This window comes from Sarcophilus harrisii, chromosome 3 (genome assembly GCF_902635505.1).
Source record: "Sarcophilus harrisii chromosome 3, mSarHar1.11, whole genome shotgun sequence".
NCBI classification, from domain to species: domain Eukaryota; kingdom Metazoa; phylum Chordata; class Mammalia; order Dasyuromorphia; family Dasyuridae; genus Sarcophilus; species Sarcophilus harrisii.
In genome coordinates, this window is record NC_045428.1 from 330453963 (window position 1) to 330461772 (window position 7810).

The window sequence follows — 7810 nt, forward strand, 5'->3', positions numbered from 1 at the left end:
CTGGAGTGGAGCGTTTCCCAACTACTCCAACTTATAGTCATATCCTCTTCTCTAATTCTTCTATCCTTATTATTGTTACCATCCATTTATCTTCCATCTATCCATCCATTCTATAATATAGTTCTAAGTTCTAAAGTCAAAGAACTAGGTTCAGATCCCTATGTTACTTACGACCTGTGTGACCTTGAACTATGATTCAGCCTCTTTGGGTTTTCATTTCCCTATTGATAAAATGAAGCCTTTAAGATTCCTTCCAGCTATGGTGAGAAAAAAAGTCCTACAGACAGTTTTTTAAAATATGGAAGTGGACTGAGAGAGGGAGAGACAGAAACAGAGACAAAAAAAGAAGCAGACATACAAATAGAGACAGACAAAAGAGGCAGAGACAGAGGAAGAAAGAGAGAGACAGGCAGAGATAGAGAGAAAGAAATAGAGACTGAGACAGAAAGAAAAAGAAAGAGATACACATACAGAGAGACAGAAGGAGAGAGGACTGTGGACTAGAGGGGTTTAGGAAGGTTATTTAGAGGAAGTAAGTCTTGAATCCGGATATGAAAAATGAGCAGAATTTAGAAAAATAGAAAGGAGTGGATTAAAATATTTCATGGAATAGGAACAAGGGAATAATTCAATAGATAAGAATAAAAAGTGTAAGTGCCAAGCAGATAAATATTTACATCAGTTCATCAATAGGTGGAGAAAAAAAGGAGCAAAAGGTCACTTGGTGAATGTTTAGCCTGGAATTTCCCCTTCAGTAACTGAACTTAACTGCTTTTGATTAAATCCTCCTAGGTCTTGAAATTCCAATCCTTTTCAAGAAGTCTTCTTGATCATCCCAGCCCTCAGCAATATTGCCCATTTTATAATTCAATAGCAATGTGTGCCATTTATTCCTTTGGCTTTTAGTATCAATGGAAGACAACATATGGTGAACTCTCCAAGTATAATGCAATGTAAAGTGCCCATGGACAGAGCCTATGTCTTATATTTACTCTTCACAAACTTGTCCTAGTAATAGGGTCTCAATATGTCTTATTGATGATAGTGTTCAAGATGACCATATTCAAGTACAGAGATTGTTTACTTGGATAAGACTATGCAAACTGATAAGACATACCATTTATCCCAAGTTCCTTCACCCCAGTGAATCTTAGGCCCACTTTTTCATCAAATTGTTTTTGTTTGTTTTGTTTTGAGCTGCCTTTTCAGTTCTTTTGATTGTATTAAAAAGGTCCTCAAGCTCTATTTAATTTGGTGCTTTAGGAGTAGGATCAGAAAATGTAAATGCTCATAGATTGATGAATGGCCAGAGAGGATGATACATGAATATAATGGAATATCACTGAACTGTAAGAAATAATAAAAATGTAGAACACAGAGAAGCTTGAGAGGGACTTAACATGAACAGATACAAAGTGAAGTTAAGAACCAGGGAAATAATATACATAATCTTGTAAAGGGAAAGAACAAAAAAATAGCAAATCAAATACTGGGTAATTATGACTAAACTTGACCCCAAACAGAAAATGAGAACATACATATTCTTCTCTTCTTTAGAGATCTATGATCTATGGATCTAGAACATTACACATACTCTCAGATTCAGTTGATATGTTGATTAGTTTTGTTGAATTACTTTCCTTTCTCCATTCCTTTTTTCTTTTTTTTTCTTTGTTCTAAGGAATGGGCTCTCAGACTAGTAGAATGGGAGGAAGATATTTGCAAAAGAAAGTAATTAAAGACAAATCATATCAATAAAACAAATTTTAAAAGGCAACTTTAAAAAAGACTAGGGCTAGTCTAGGAAGAAAAACTTCTATTGTGGCCTAGAATTTAAGGACCTTTAAATCCTGACTTTGGGTAGAAATAAAGGCATCTCTGTTCTGTAGTGAGTGAAGTAGCTTAGAGAGGAGACAGAGGAGGCAGAGAGATAATGTTCAACTCGAGTAAATCAGATTTCCAGCTGCAGTTTCTTGGGTAAGAGAGTGCATGGCCAAGATACTCTCTCTTCCTTTCCCCTTTTTGATAGTACAGCTGTATTCTGAGCTGCTTTCATCTAAGTGCATTTGTCTTTAGCTATTGTTTAGCTTCTGATTGTGTTTATTCCAGGAAAATATGTTTCCATTTTGTACTTTGTGTACTTAGTATTACAAGTGCCAGTGTCATTTAGGTACTCATTAGTGCAGAAGTCAAGAAATCCAAATATGCTAGCAATAACAGGGCAAACAATAATAAGTATGAGAGGGGGGAAAAAAAACCCAAGCATGGTTGCTAATCTGGGAAGTACAGGTGTACTTCTGCTACTTCTATGTGGGAGGGACTTTAGTGTACCCAAAGAACAATGAAACATTGCTGGCTCTTTCTTCAAACAAGCCCCATAATTGCCAGTATTGTAGGGGGCTGAGGAGGAGGAAGGAAAGGGGGAAGGGGAGAAGAAAAAGCAGAGTATACTAGACATATTCCTCCTCCCTTAGCTTTTGTGGATTTGCTTCTTCCAGTTCTCTTTTACATGGGTGACCCTCAGTTTTCTTTGGTAAACCACCATTTATCACACCTGCTTCATTATAGTTTAGTGATGTGGCAGATGTAGCACCAAATGATGTCAGACACCAGATGACAGTGGGTACCAAATATTGTGGCTCGGTCCTGTGAAGAATTCACAGTGGCCATTCTCCTTGGCAAAAGCTAGGGTTATTTAGGAGAAGAGGCTATAGACAAAATGAAGAGGTACAATAGACACTAGGAGTGGTAAATATGAAATAGAGTGGGAGAGCACACAGCAAGAAAAGGGATTTTAATAATTAATGATGGAAAAGGCAAGTTCCCTAGTGGCACTTGCCATTTTTCAGGGGAAAGGAAACACTCCATGAGGTTGGGGCATGCCCTTAGCTGGCAGGCTAAATCCTAAAAGGGATTTAGCATCCTAAAAGAGTTATCTGTAAGAAGAAGAAGTGGGATTTGAGATACCATAAGGCATAGTCAGAGGGGAAGATACCATATGGTATGGTGGGGAGGTAAGGAGAAGGACACTGTGAGTTAGAATGTCATGCAGACTGACTCAAAACTGTACAGTAAACATGGCATGGGCCATAAGTAGATTTATAAGGAAATTTTAATCTCAGGGACACAACTAGGATTTCTGACAGGACATAGCTGGGCTTCCCAAGACCTTTGGACCTCAGGAGTTTGACATAACTTGGATTTCTGAGTGGACTACCTTCTCAGAGATAAACTAATAACCAGAGCCTTCTCTCTGCCTGTGCCAGAAAACAATTTTTATCAATGCTCCAGTTTCTCCCTGCTAACCATATGTACTATTCAGGACCTCATCATTAAATACTCTTAAATATGCTTCTCTTTTGCCTTCCTGTCCTCATCAGTTTCCATGGGCTAAACCATCATCTCTCTGATGCTGACTTCTGACCTTTTAATCTTCTGCTCTCAATTCCATTTAAACATGTCATCTGCTTGCCGGATAGCTCCTTCTAATTGTTTCATGATGTCCAAAGCAGAGTTTATCTCCTACCAAACTATGTCTTCAAACTTTTCTGTTTCTTCTATTCTCCTGGTTATTTAGGTTTACAACCTTGAATTATCCTTGATTTTTTTTTCACCTGATTCATCCCACTCCCCCTCATGATGCCAATTAAGCAAATAAATCTAGTTCTACACTTTCAGGGCTTCTCTCACTCTTTCTCCTCTTGCCACTCCAACAGTCATCAGCTTCTTTGAGATACCCATTACCTCTCTCTTGAACTACTATGTAATAGCCTTATATTAGGCCCTCCTACCTCCAATTTCACCCCTTGACAATTTCTCTTCTATTTAAATGCCAAAATAATCTTCCTGAAGCACAAGTCTATGTCTTTTTTGTTGTTGTTGTTAAAAAAAAGTCTTTAGTATCCCATAGATTGCTGTATCTATGGAAACAGATATATGTGAATATAACTTGTATCTATATCTATCTATTTCTAAAGATATAGCAACCTATATAATCTATGCACATGAACCATATTTATAGTCTACATGTATGTATGTATCTACACATACATATATCCCTATACAGAGAAAGAGAGAGAGAGGCAGAAAGAGAGAGAGACAGAGACAGAGACAAAGAGATAGACAGAGACAGAAACAGGGAGAGAAAAAAAGAAAGACAGAGAGAGAAAGAGACAGAGACAGAGACAGAGACAAAGAGATAGACAGAGACAGAAACAGAGAGAGAAAAAAAGAGAGAGAGACAGAGAGACACACACAGAGAGACCACATTATTTATGAGGGAAAGAACCATCCACACCTCCACACAATGGCTCCTTTCTGGCATTTCATTCTTTCCCGTCATGAACTCTACAAATTGTACTAGTACTAATAGTTGTTCCCTAAATTCTACTTCTTTCTTGTAAATCATTGAAGTTCTGCTTGACCCAATGTCCTTCGTCTATAAAATGGGGATAATAATAGCACCTACTTCTGGGATCCTAAGGATAAAATGATATAATATTTGTAAAATCTAGTGCAACTCTTAAAATATCTAATAAATGTTTGTTGTTATTGTTTGTCCTTTGTTCTCATAGAGGACCAATGACATCAGAAAGATAATGACTTGCAAGTAAATTGATTTTAAGTGAAAGAGGCTGTGTGAAGATTCCAGCCAATACTAACCTTACTCTCCTCCAGAGTCATGTGGATTCAGTGGCAAGTTATAGATCAGGACAATTGGAGATGATCCCAGATGCTGTGGGAGATCTTGACTTTTTAAAACTAGGTCCCAGGTCTCTGTTTGTTTGAGGCAATGTCCATTCAGAAATTAAGGCTAGGTAAGAATGAAGCAAAAAACGACCTCTTTTCCTAGTCAGAAAAAAAAATCATTCTGGGAGGAAGAGAGCCTCATGGTTTCTGACCAAATCAGAAACAATTGTTATTTGCACTCACTCTGAACATTATTATTTAAAAAATGTTTTCAGTTACTGGAATGCATTCCCTCCTCATTTACCTCTTGGAAATCCTCTCTTTTTCAGAGTTCATCACAGGTTCTTACTTCCTCCAAGAAGTTTTTCCTAGGTTCTCTCCTTTCCACCATTATCTCTGCTGTACTTTGTCCTTCTTTCCATAGTATTAGGGAGGTGATGGCATGACATGCACTTGAATTGGATTTCAGAAAAGGAGGCTGTGCAAGGTCACTAGCTTCACTTTCCCCTCCAGAGCTATCTGGGTCCAGTGGCAAGATAGATGCCCTAGATGGCCCTAGATGCAATGGGAGACCTTGACCTTTTAAAGCTAAGGGCTTCAATTGGTCTCTGCTTGACTGAAGCCCGCACAGTTCAATGATTAAGGTTAGGTAGTAAATTGAAGCAAAGAATCTCCACTTTCACCCAATCTTCCTCCCTCCCCCCACAAAAAATCTAAATAAATAAATCTCTGAGGGGAAGACCCTTGGGTTTCTGGCCAAAGCAGAAATGACTGCTATTTACATTCAATCTGAGTTCATCAGGACCCAAATTATGAATAAATGGGGCTTGCTAGGATCCCTCTGATTTTCATTAATTGCCTCAGAAGAATATAAGCTACCTGAAAGCAGAAATTGTTTCTTTCTTGTCTTTGTACCTACCTACTGTGCCAAGTACAAGTACCTCAAAAATTTTAGGCACCTAATATCTGTGCATTTATTGAACTGAATTGAATTAGAATTCCGGGAGATAAGAGAGATAAAGAACTTGACATTCACTTAGTTATCAGAGGTCCTTCATAAAGAATTTGTATCTCCAAAAAGATTTGGACAAATGGCTCAAGGTCTTCTGGGAAAAATAGGAAAACAGAGAGGTAAAAATAGGACTAGGGAGGTGAAAAATGGAAGCAGGAGTTGTTGCCTGTGAAGCAATTCAGGCTTTATTTTGTTTTTCTTTATTTTTCTTTTTAGAAATAGCTTTGGCCTATTTTTTGTTGTCTGCATCCGCTTCAAATCCCCACATACTCCTGTAGCAGCTTCAAAACCAAAAGGATCCTTGGAGAGGTAGCTTGGGGGTAATACAGTGATCTCCAAAGTGGGACAAGACCCCAAGGGATATGTGAGGGACCAACGGGAATCCACCCTCCCCACAACAGTCAATCATTGAGCTTATCTCCCACACAACCAGAAGTACCCTTTCACATAAAAGCCCAACACTTCACCCCTCCTGATGTGAAGCAAATTGTCTTAACCCCTTCCATCTTTTGTACTGGTCATGGGCCCTTCTAACAGTTATAACCTAACCCTGACCTGGGCATTGACAGCAGCAGCTGCACATTTGCCACTGGTACAACCCATTCATGCACCAACAAAAGCAATTCCCACTCTCCATCCTCACACCATATTGTGACTGTGCTGGGCATACCTTGAAAGACAATCTCTGTGCACTGACACAGTAACCAGTAAAGTTCATTTCCGACCCCCCCCCCCTTTCATTTTATGTAGGATAGAGTGACATAAGACAGCAAACCAAGCAGAAATGGTTAAATGGCAATCTGCCTCACAAGTCTCATTGCATAATATTTGTCTCAAAACCACATTTTTCTTTTTTTAATTATTCTTTTTTAAATATTTTTAAATATTCATTTACATGATAATTTCTTTTAATATTTTTTTTTTTTTTTAACTCTGAGTTCCAAATTCTTCTCTCTCTCCTCCTTCCCACCCTCACTGAGAAGGCAAGCAATTTGATATAGATTATGTTTGTAGAGTGATGTAAAACATGTTTCCCTATTAATCATAAGTGAAAGAAAACACAGATCAAAAAAACTAAGAACAGGAAGGAAAGTTTTTTAAAAATTGCTTTGATCTGCATTTAGACTCCATTAGTTCTTTTTCTGAAGGTGGATAGAATTTTTCATCAACAGTCTTACATAGTAGATACTTAAATGCTTGTTCCCTATCTTGTTGCCTTCTTTTGTAGTCCTTCTCTCAAAGTAGCATTTTAAGTTTATAAATTGAAGAGAAAATGCCAGTCTACTTTGAGAAATGAAAATTCCTATGCCAATGAAATCAAAAGTTCAGTTCCTGACTTCAACCTACTTTCCTAGTCTTATTACCTGTCCACGCCCTTCCTGAGTTCTGTTCCAGCCAAACTGGACCAATGTGGTGTTCTCATTATTTCTAATATTCATAGAAAAGCACAACAAAAATATCCAGGAGTGAATAGAAAATGAACATATGATACCACCAAGCAGATCTATGCAAAGAAAAAGGAATGGAATTATACTGAAAACTTTCTGCTGAGTTGAAATTAGAAACAATTTATTTTTGTTTCACCTGACATTGTGTATAATGAAGATCTACATGCACAGAAAGGATTCCAGCTTATAAGATGTTATGTTTTCTGACCATTATTACTTATTAATTGATTGTCATATTGTATAGTTTTCAATAAAAAGTGTCTTAAAAAAGAAATTCATCTGCTTACCTAGCTACCTTGATCATATTATTCAAATAACTGCTAAAAAAAATGTACAAGTCTGCTTTGTTCTCCAGAATACACAAGAGGGAAATATATGTGTATATAACAAAATATTTCCAATAACATTTCTTGAAAGCAAAAAAGGGTTTTTTCCCACTTGGCTAATATATAAAATAAAAATTAAATTTCATTTCATTTATTCATTTAATTGTCATTTTCTTAAATTTTTATTTTTATTCATGTTTTACAACTGATACAATGTATTAGTATACTATCATATGTAGTTAAAGTAGAAATAATATATTTATATCTATATTTAATATACATATAAAACATATGATATATATTTATTTATCTAATATATAAATAGATCCAAAATA